Raw genomic sequence first — 11,549 nt, 5'->3', positions numbered from 1 at the left:
AAAAAGAATCAATGTCAAAAATCCTGTTACAAGGCCTAACAGGTAAGGGTACTTTGCCACCAGCCTGTTGATGACATGAATTTGATCTTAAGAATCCATAGAGAATTGACTTCCAATAGTTGACATCTGACCTACACACACACACACACACACACACACACACACACACAACATCAATCACTCAATAAATCAATCAGTAAAAATTTTTAAGAGTCCATGTGAAGGGCCCACCTTGATACTTTATTTTTACCTTATTCCCCAGGCTTCCATGAACACTGCTTGGTACCCCTGTTCTCCATGCTCTAGGAATAAAGAACCAGTAGCCTGCCTCAGGAGAATGTCCAAAGTTTAGTTCCCAAGCCCTTTGGTTTGGAGCCATTTACACTCCAGAATTACGGAGGGCATAAAATGTGTGCTTCCATGGGTGATAGCTCTCCATTCTGGCTGCATCACATCAAGTGAATCAAACCAGATACCAGAGGGTAGAAACTATGTGTTCTCACTCATCTGTGGAAGCTGAGAGAGAATATTGCTCAGAACCACTTGCTAGCCTCTCTGCCATCCAGGGGCCCACACAACCTTATTTAAGCCAGAGGCACAGGAGCGAGGTACTGCTGATTATGGGCCATTGGCTTCCTCTGGCTAGCAGAATTGGATGTGTGTTCAGGACTTGCTGAAGTTAGTCATACGGGTATGCAGCTGGAGGCCATGCTGCCTGAAGGGTCAGCATGCTACCACAGGGCCTGTGTGTTGACTTCTTGTGGAGAGAGCAGAGATTATCTGTGGTTAGAACCACTATTGCTACAAGCTCTCTGTTATCTGTGGCTGAATCTAACCATAACTGATAAATAGCTAATCACTCATCTAGCTGCAGACCTTGCACATGGATGGGAGCTGTCCCCTGTGTTTACCACTGAGCCATTCCTTCTTGAGTCAGCTGGGCCCTGCCATGGCTATGTTCCAGTTAATAGTGATGAAACAAGAAGATGTTCTCACCACTCTGCCCACTCCACAGCCTGCTGGGTTTTGTGGGATGGCATTTCCTGTCCACCCCCCGAAGAGGGCTAGACAACCTCCAACAAGCAGGACAAGCCCTGCATCTTTGGGGCTGAGGAAGTGATGCAGCCCTTGGGAAATACTGGGACTCTTGCCTATGCCTATAGAGGCTGCAGATTGAGGAATGGGGCTATGTGTGGCCTGATGGTCTACCTCTAGGATCAGGTACCCTACAGAAAAAAAGCCTGCATACCACTGTGCCCACCTCTCCAGGGCAGCACACTCCTGTGCCCTTGGCCTTGGCTTTCTCCCCCAGTACCCAGTTTAAAGGGCATGACCCCTCCAAACAGAGGTTTCAAAAGTTAAAGGTTTTCTGAGAATGACCACACTGCAGTAGCCGCAGATGTGCTCTGAATGTTAATGGGAAAGTCACTGAGCAGTCACACACAGGGATAGGGAAGGGACCCCTCTCCTCTGCGAGTAAACATAAAAGAATGATAGAGAGAGAAAAAAAAACCTTTCTGACCTGCATCCCAAGCCAGGTGCTTATTTTTGATGGCAGAGCAAGCTGTGTCCATCCTTTTCATGTAACCTTCATGGCTTCACATGTAACCCTGGGATTCTCCTGGTCTTTTTCTCCAGGAAGAGAGCCGGCAAACCAACCCCTTGTCCCTGTGAGTAGTCTTTCATGGTTATCATCTCCATAGGCATAGTCCATCCCTTCCCTGGTCAGGTTTAGGGACAACTGGGTTCTTACTCTGGGGAGGCTCTCACAGCCTAATGAAAGTAATCAGGTCACATCTGTGGCCAGAATCTGACAGGCCAGAGTGGCTGGCTGGTTCTGTCCAGCCAGAGAAGACTTCTTGAAGAAGACAATGTGATAGCAGCTCATAAAGAAGGTCTAGGGATTGGTCTTGCTGAGAACATGGAGAAGAGGCTGGGTCGTCCAGTGAAGCAGAGCTGGTGTCATGTCAGGAGGAAAGGGTCCAGGTAGAGCAGCCGAGGGCACCAAGGGGCCTGGACTTGGCTGGAAGCCACATGCCATTGTGTTCCTTAATATCTTGCAGAAGACAAGCCCCTCCGCTGCTGTGTCCCCAGGGGTGACCTAGTATGGGCTTCAAGCAGTTTGAGAACCTACTGCCCAGGAAACTTGGACTTGTTGGTGCCAACAAACCCTGACCACAGCTCTGTTAGACTGTGTAGTCCAGCCTTCTGCTGAGTCCCTGTCCTGGCAGGTGCCCATTAGAGCAGCTATCAACCAGTTCCTCCATGTGGTGGAAACACAGCATTCCAGCCTCATCCCTGTGACTCAGTGGCCCTTTTTGATGGGTACTTCCATGTACCCTGCTATGCACCTGCTTTCCTTCTGTCTTTTTTTCACCTCCAACTTGCAATTCTCTACGGCTGAGCCCTGTGTCAAGAACATCATTTATGTGAAGAAGCCGGTTGCCACAGCAACCCGGCAATCGGCCTGCTGCCTGGTCTGAAGTCTCCAACTAGGTCCACAGAAAGTGCTCATGGAAGGAGGGGTATAGCCAGTTGGGCCCTGCTCCTCTGTTCACAGTTTGCCACTCATGTGGATGCAGAAGCTTGCAAAGAAGCCACACCTGCTGCTCCAAGTGGGCAGTTCACAGGCCACTGACTGGCAAGCTGTTTGTACAGGTGCCCATGCTACAGCTGCCACTGTTTTCCCTATGACCTGCCTAGCCTGCACAGAGAGGCCAGTAAGGGAAATATACTGGCCCCAAAGGCATGCTAGCTTTAGGGGGCTTTCTGGTTCATATACCAGCTGCTCAGCAGTGGGGTGGGTTTTCTTGGAACTGAGGAAACAAGAGACCCAGGATTCATCAGCTCTGAGAGGAAATAGTTTTTAAGAATATTGAAAATGCTTTAGACTTCTGGATAAAGAGTATCCCCAGCAGGACAAGGCTTGCTGTGGTGTGCTAAGTAGAGTAGGGGCTTGGGCTCAGCAACATTTCAGGTGGCTACATCCTGAATAGCAAGTGATTTATACTGAATGATACAGGTGCACCACATCCCTCAAGGCCTTGGGAGCAGCAAAATCATCCCACCCTGAAATGAAGACACATTGGTTAGGTAAGACCTTCTGAGAAGACCTGCAGATGTCCCCAGAGCACCTTGGAGCCCTCAGGGCAGCTATTTCACCCAGAAAAACCTATACCCTGCATAGTTATCTCTTTTCTCATGTGGACCCCAGTCCTCTATTCAGAGCCAAATATGAGGGGTATTCTCTATGCTTGTGGCCACTCCTCCCTCAAAGGACTGCCATGGTGACCTTGGGGCCACCTCCACACCTGGGCTATATAGCCTGGAAGTCTCTCATGACATAATTGCAGTGTCTAAAGAGACTGAACTGAAACCTGGGACCAGAAGCCACAACAGTATCATAGCCAAGCTGGCCTTCATCAATGGACACCATCCCTGCCTTCAAAGCTGTCTAGAATATTCATCTACAGTATCCCCAGAAAAAGCCCCTGACTCTCCCGGGGTTCCCAGCTCATAATATGGTTTACTGCTTTGGACTACAGACCTGGCCCATGGAATTCTTATCACAATATGTCCCTAGTCCACATCTAATCTGGAGATGACAGTATCAGTTTTCTTATTGCTTTAACAAAATATCTCACCAAAGCAAATTAAGGCAGGATGGATTTATTTTGGCCCATAGCGTGAAGGTATGGTGTCTCATGGCCAAGATGGCACAGCGACATGAGAGTAAGTCCACTGGTCCCATGCCATTCACTGTCAAGCAGAGATGAATTCTGGTGCTCAGCTCACTCTCTTTTTATTCATCATTCCCATGGATCTCAGTGCATGAGAGGATATTGTTCACATTTAGGGTGGATCTATAAACCATGATTAACCTAATCTAGAAAATTATGCACAAACCTGCCCAGAGATTTGTCACTAAGGTGATTATGGGTCCTGTCAAGTTGACAATTAATATAACCAGTCATGGTGACATCCATGCCCCTGTCTCCCTGCATTAGCCCTGCTTCCCTAGCCTCTGACCTCCTGGTTTTACTTCCATGAGACATGAGTTTAGAAACCTTCTGCTCCTGTTACCACCTGCCTCAGGACCTGTCTGTCATACTGACTCCTCTGAGATCCAAGCCAAGCTCAAGCCCTCTGCTGTAAGGCCACATATTCGTCCCTTGACCCATACTTCAGCCTTCCTGTGTCTCAGCTGGAAGTAGTGCTCATTGGGACTGACTTTCCCTTTCTCAAATAGCTCTTACTGCTTGAACGTCACTTCAGCTGATTTGTATTTAATTGAGTGATCTCTAAGCTCTGACAGAGCAATGTGTAATGATCTGATTCCTGGGATGGGAGTGTCGTCCCCTGCTCTGTTGCCGAGGTTGTCTGCTGGCCCTGAGTAACTCATTCATATTCTCCACTTCGTTTCACCCACCCTGTGGGCTGGTGATGCAGCTTCCTGTGCTGGCCTACCTTGAATGAGGTCGAGACAGATGTTAAAGCATGCCTAACAGCTCTCGAGTCTTGCTCAGGAATTGTTCTGAAGGCCATTAATACAGTCAGTCCTGTTCTGTTATTATTATCAATATTACTATTATTACCAAAAAATGAAGTAATGCCATACAGTGAGCAAGGCTGAGGAGGGAGACAGGAAGATGCAGAGTTAGCAAAGCTCTCTGGGGACAGATACTGAAGCCCCCTGAAGGACATAGATGAAAGATTGACTTGAGGGGCCAGACCCCTGCTGCAGAGTGAAGACGCTGTGCCCATTTTAGTGTCCAGCATGGCTCTGTTCTGGGCCTGAAGAGAATCCACTCAAATAGTTACGTTAGCTCTGTGGGGAAAGCAGACTGTTCCCGCTGTAGTGTGTATAGGGATCCAGGTATCCCCACATTCAGAGGGTTAGGGAACAGCAGAGAACAACTGCTGATCTGGCCTGGGGCTCTGCTGTTTGTTAGGCACCATCTCCATTACTGAGTGTGAGAGTTGAACCTGAAATGTCTCCCTGGGTTCATGTGGTCAGTACTTGTCCCCAGCTAGTGGCACAGTCTTTGGGAAGTTGTGTCCTGGCCTAGAGGAAATAGTTCCCCAGGAGTCAGACCTTTCAGAGTGTGTCACATCAGGCCCTATTACCTGATTCCTGGGAAGCTGTTATCCTCTCTGCCTTCCTCCTTTAAAATGGAAACCATAAACTGAACTCAATCTTTCCTTAAGTGGTTTCTGTCAGATATTGTGGTTACAATGACAAAAGTAGGTAACCCAGGAGAGAGAAGTAAACAAAGCCTTCCAGGACCACCTTGGGAGAGCTAGATGGATTTGGGAGGCCTGTGCTTGGCTGCCACTCCATTATATTTCCTGTCTCACCTTGCCAAATCCTTCCTCTCACCAAGTCACAGTGATTCCTCAGCCACTTTCCCCTAAAATGTCCAAGGCACACTCCAGTGTCCCACCCTGCTATGTACCTTTGTTTGAGTTCCCTTCCCTGAAACACAAACTGGGGGAGATGCATAAGGTCCTAACTCCCTCTGGGACTGGCTTCTTCTCAATATTAAACAGGGAGTCCTGAAGGCTTCTGAGGGCTTGCAGTCCACGGGAGCAATACCTCTGAAGCTGAGCAGCTTAGCTTGTCTGCTGTATTGGGCAACCCAAGCCTCTTTATTTTATTTTTTGTAATAGTTTATTCATTCATTTTACATACCAATCACATCCCCCACTCCCTTCTCTCCTCCTAGTTCCACCCTTACAAATACTTTCCCTCATTACCCCATTTCTGCTCAGAGAAGGGGAAGTCTCCCTTGGGTTCCACCCTGGTTTGGGACATCTAGTCCCAGCAGGACTAAGCATATCCTCTCCCACTGAGGCCCAATCAGGCAGTCTAGTTAGGGGAAGGGGATCCAATGTCAGCCAACAAAGTCATAAACAGACCTAGCTCCAATTGTTAGGGGACCCACATGAAGATCAAGCTACACATCTACTACAAATACGTAGGGGTCTAGATCCAACCTCTACACGCTCTTTAGTTGGTGGTTCAGTCTCTGTGAGCCCCCCATGGGTCCAGGTTAGTTGACTCTGTAGGTTTTCTTGTGGTGTCCTTGACCCCTCTGGCTTGCTCACTTCTATCCTCCACTCTTCCACAAGACTCCCTGAGCTCTTTCTGATGTTTGACTGTAGGTTTCTGCATCTGTTTCCATCGATGCTGAATGAAGCCTCTCAGGAGACAGTTATCCTAAGATTCCTGTCTATGCAAAACAAAGGGCCATACAAGCTTCCAGCATGAGAGATCACAAGTAGAAATGGGGAGGCCTGCCAGAACACATGTGGTGATAGGTATTCTCTCTGCTTTTATTTATTTCATTTAAAAGTCATATCTGCACACAGTCCAACACTCAAGCCATTGTAGAACTGAGCCCAGCCTTTGTGTCAGCCCCTATCCCACTTGCCAGAGAGTTACCTTTCTCAGTGCTTTCTTGCATATCTTTCAAAAATTTTAATGCATATTCAAGTATATATTTTACCCACATGGAATCACACTGTATTGTTCTGCAACTTGCTTTTTTCTACTTTAATAATATGTCTTACAGTTCTTTCTGTTGGGATGGAGAAACCTTTCTCATTCTTGTTAGCTGTAACCTAGCTAAAATAATAAATTCTTCAAACTGGAAAGAACTTCCAAATCAATGTGATCTAATTGCCTCATTTTGTTAGAGCCTGGAGGACTGAGGTGACTTGCCAGAGGGTACAATGTATTAGGGAGAGAAATAGATTCCTCTGAGAGTCCTCTAGAAAGACCTCACCGGGGCCAGCACTGGAACTAACAAGTAGGAGTGACAATAGCCAGTTGCCCATTTGCAGCAGGGAGGAAAGAAGGGAGTGAAGAAGGCTTAGCTGCCCTCTGCACATGCTGAAAGGGGGCCTATAGGATTCTGTCTGAAGGTCCTGTGGGCTGCATGAGCATGGGTCTCCCATACCTGTCCTAATCAACAGAACTCACCATTGTCTGGAAGACTGGCATTCTTCTGTAAGCCACTGGGTCTTTGCTGTACTCTTCTGTAGTTTTTGAAGGACATATTGGCAGGAAGGTGTGGCTCCTTTCTCCATACATTGTCCTTTGCTGTTTCCTGGCTTTATCCCCACACACTACTGTGCCTTCTGGCATTGACCCACATGGCATAGCTTGGAGGGAGCAAGGCTAAGCCATAGCCTAAGAACCATAGGTTGCTCAGAGCTGCATGGTTGCCAGGTTTGAGGTGGGTCTGTTGGCCCTAAACTGTCGTATCCAGGCCATTTGTATGCAGCAGAGCCCTCTGGTTCCTAATTTATGGGTACAAGTCATTGGCCCAGCTTGTTCCCCCAGGTACTTGTCCATCATCAGTATGTGTTCCCACCCCGGGGATATGGGATGTGAAACCACAGACCTGAAAGGGCATGTCTTCCTGGTACATCCAATTGACACAAAGCTTTGAAAGGAGAGAAATGCTATTTTTATATTAAAGCAAACACTGATATTATGGAATAGCACAGAAAATTCAAGTTACATTTCAAGATAAAAGAGGCAATTTCAAAGCAATTTTATCCTTCTTTGCCTCAGGCATGTCAGGCTTTTCCCCCCTGGACCCTGGAGGGTGTGTGCTAGCTCCCCTCTCCTCATGGGGACTTGACTGAAAGTGCATTTGTTAGATTGAAGTCCTTTGCCCCAGAAGTGGAAGTTTATCTTAGGAGTGAAGAGACCAGCCCTGATTCTCCTCTGTACTAGACTGTGTCCTCTCACCACTGCCTTGTGTCATCTGCTTTCTCTGGCTTCTTCAGCACTTCTCTTGATTGGCTTTGGTTTACCTTGACCCTGACCACATGGCTATCTCTTGTGTCACCTCCATTATTATTGGACTTCTCTGTTTATCTCTCTGGAAATCTGGTTGGCTCATCTCATTTTCTTAGGCATGCTCATAGAACACTGGCTAGGCTGGGAATTGCTGCTCCTATGGGTTCAGGGTCACCTTAAAAGATACACTTAGCTGAGTCACTGTCTGGGTTGCTGAGCAGACCGGGATGGTGATCAGCTAGCATGTTCTCAGAGAAGTGAGCTCTGTGCCCCCAGCACACGCTGCTTGTTTCATGGACATCCTCTCCAAGACCCTCCTACCTTACCATGCTTCCCACAGTACACCATAGTTAGGAGTACCTGCCCACTGCCACAGAAGTTGCCATGATGGCTTTCCTCCCAGCGGGTTGCCCAAATAGGCTTCCTCCCAGGCTAAGCATAGTGTCACTGGCAGCTGGAGGAAAGGGTGAGGGAGCAGAGCCTCCGTGTGGGGAGGCCCTGTTTGGTATATGAGATCTGCTGCCAGGACCAGAGGTACTACAGATGCATGAGATGCTGCTTGAGCAGGCTGGCATCTTTCCCATGGAGGCTGGCTGTGTTTCAGTGCCATTGACTGTCCTGCATGTCTGTGGGCCGTGATATGTGTGAGGTTCTTCTCATAAGAGTGTCATGTTGTCTTTGCATAGCAACCCTCATGTCTTTTTCTTCTTCTCCTGGATTAACACAGCAGCAACACTGGTTAATGTACTGGAGACACTGTTCCTCTAACAGATATTAGGAACAGAGCACACTTGCTCCTCAGGTGACTCATCCTGTCCCTATTCCTCTCCGACTTTTTACTGAAGGACTTGTTCACTATTGTGTAATAGGGGTGGCACAGGGGATGGCATGGAGAGCTACACGGACCCGGATTTTCACCTTGCCTCTGCTGCTCACAGGTTCTGGGACTTGTGCAGGTTTGTCTGTCGGAATCTCTTCTCATCCAGCCCTGGCCGCTGGTGGGAGATCTTAATGAGGTCTCATGTATTAGGTGATGAGACCCTCTAGCCATTCTGACCTTTTCCCAGTGCATCCCCATAAGGCCAGTGCTGGAGGTGCCCTCCATACCTCATTTCCTCCATCTGGAGGAACATGAGCATGGAACTTTTTTTGTGTGGACTGTCCTATGTAATTAGTACTCTTGGTACCCTAAAGGAAAGCAGTAACCTCAGTCTTTGTAGGAGGAGACACAGAGTCTGCCTTATGTTTCAATGAGGATCGCAGTGTGGGAAGTACATGGAGAGCTCCCTCCAGAACAGCTGTCAGGATGACACTTTGTGGATGTGCTCTGATAGCCCCTAGAAGCTTCAGGCCAGGTTCCTCAGGTCCACACTTCAGCACTAAACCCAGCACCTCTCCAGCTCAGTTCACTTCCTGATGGGCTTACTCTCCAGACACATAGTAGGCAGACTGGGGACTAGAGCCAGACAGCTCCTCCTCAGCAGGAAAGCTTGCTTTGTCTGCTACTTGCTTGTTTGAGATCCCCTTTCTCCTCAACTAGAAAGTTACTAGTTAACACATGATTATCAATACACAGAGCACTTGAATATGCCAGGCATTGTGCTGGGCAGCATGCCCTCTCCCCTGATAAGCAGCCACACTTCTTGCACACAGATATCCAGGTAGCAGGTAAGGGAGCAAGTCCACTGAGCCTGGCTTTCCCAACTCCACATAGTCATGTGGTAGCAAGAGCTGGAACAGGCCTGCCAAGCCTGGGCTGCTTGGCTCCACATGGCATTAGAGATAACAAGTGAAGAAGCAGCCTTTCTAAGCCCTGATTGCTTGACTTTTTTTCTCTCTCTCTCTTCTTTCTTTATCACTTAAGTCTCAACACATTGGAGATGGTCCCTTCTAATCTGTTGTGCAGTGGTAAACTCCCTTCCCTGCCAGCTTACCTTGTCTGTCCCCTTCTAGCCCATAGGCCCCTGGGTCAGTGTGGTCCTTGATGAGCCAGTTCCTGATATTTGGGAGGTACTATTGCATCCCCATCACTTAAGTGGTAAATGATGTCTCCAGTGGCAGCAAGGAGGGTCTGTATTTGCTAGAACTCCCAGAACAGGGGACCCAAGCTGAGTGTCTCAGATACAAAGCTAATTGCATCATGTGTGACTCCTGAGCCTGGCAGCTGCAAGTCAAGATGTGGAAGATGATGCTGCCTCTCAAAATGCTAGAGACGGTCTACTTTAGATCTCCTCTCCACTCTGGTACTCTCTTGGCTTGTGAATGTGCAGCTCCAGTTTTCATGTGACAATTTCCCTGTGAATGTGTCTCTCATAACCAAATCTCCACTTCTCATAATGATACCAGTCATTCTAGATGGGATCACCCTTCTCCAGTAGGACTTCATGGAGCTAATTGCATCTATAATGACCTTTATTTTCTAGTAAGGTTATATGATAACAAATAATCAGAGCTGGGATGGGGGGCACACAGTTCACTTCATAAGTTGTGCTGTGTGTGTTAGAATTCCAGCAGGCATCTTGTTTAGTTTATCTAGACCAGACCATTATTGGCTACTCACCATCCTGGTGACCAGGGTATTGATACACTGGATGCCTGACCTTGGGCACTCCACAACAGTCTTACACTCTGTAAAACCATATGGATTCCCCAAAGGAAATTGAGAATTCTCAAGAGGGGCAGAAAAGGCATGAAGATTAGATTTACTCAGGTAGACCCACCCTGAAAGCTCATAGTCTCTTAAGAGTCATTATATTGGATACTGTATGGCTATGACCAAAACGCCTAGCATAAAAAACTTAAGGTGGATTTTCTCCTTCAGTGACTGGAGGATTTAGTCCATGGTCACTTGGCCCCATGTGTTTGAGCAGAACATTTTGTGGTGAAGGCTGCTTTTCACTCCTTGACAAACAGGAAGCAGAAGAGGGAAATGGGAAGGGACAAGGACTTGCTCCCAGTAGCCTACTTCTTCTAGCTGGATCCTATGTCTGAAAGGTTTTAGAATATTCTAACATAGTTGAAGCCCATCTACTCAGCCCATGAGCTGTGGGGATCTGGCACATCCTAACATGTCTAGCATGCAAGAGGAGAAAGTGGGCTCCAGACTCCATCTCAGACTAATATCCTTCTCTGGGACTTGGGCTTTTTCTCAACAGTGCAAGCAGAATTTGGGGATCACTTCCTTTCTTGAGGAGGAACAGTTGGTTGAGTAAGTCTTCTGTGTGACCTTATGTGCAGCTGGATCAGATGTACAGTGTCCTCCACCTTTGTGGTCTCCCTGATTCTTGTATTACTTTGAAGGAGGGAAAAACTTACTAGGTTGTTTTTAGCCATTCTGAGTAGTTAAAGAAACCAAGATGAAGTACAGTTATGCAACTTGCCTAAAGGTACAGCAATAGTAAGTGAAAGACCTAGGATATAAGCTCATGTCTCAAGCTTGGGGTCCCCTGACCTTAGAAAAGCGATTCTCGACCTTAGCTTCACAGTAACATCCCTGAGAAGAACATTTTAAAAATCCCTGTGCCCTCAATGCCCAGCCTTCACCAGTAACCAGCCTCTGAGGGTGGGCTCAGGTGTAGCTTATGAAAGTGACTTAGAAGCTGAGCAGTGGTGGCGCACACCTTTAATCCCAGCACTTGGGAGGCAGAAGCAGGAGGATTTCTGAGTTCAAGGCCAGCCTGGTGAGTTCCAGGGTAGCCAGGCCTATACAGAGAAACCCTATCTCAAAAAAAAAAAA

The 11,549-nt window shown here is 47.6% G+C and overlaps 1 protein-coding gene across 1 annotated transcript in view; it reads left to right on the top strand.

Annotated features, from left to right (window-relative positions):
• Window positions 1-11,549, top strand: part of Chchd6 (coiled-coil-helix-coiled-coil-helix domain containing 6) — a 211,628-nt gene that overhangs the window by 154,203 nt on the left and 45,876 nt on the right. The gene's annotated exons all lie outside the window — the stretch shown is intronic.

Source organism: Mastomys coucha, unplaced genomic scaffold (assembly GCF_008632895.1).
Source record: "Mastomys coucha isolate ucsf_1 unplaced genomic scaffold, UCSF_Mcou_1 pScaffold20, whole genome shotgun sequence".
Lineage (NCBI taxonomy): Eukaryota > Metazoa > Chordata > Mammalia > Rodentia > Muridae > Mastomys > Mastomys coucha.
Note: the sequence above shows the minus strand (reverse complement) of the source record. Positions and strands in the feature narration are given on the sequence as shown.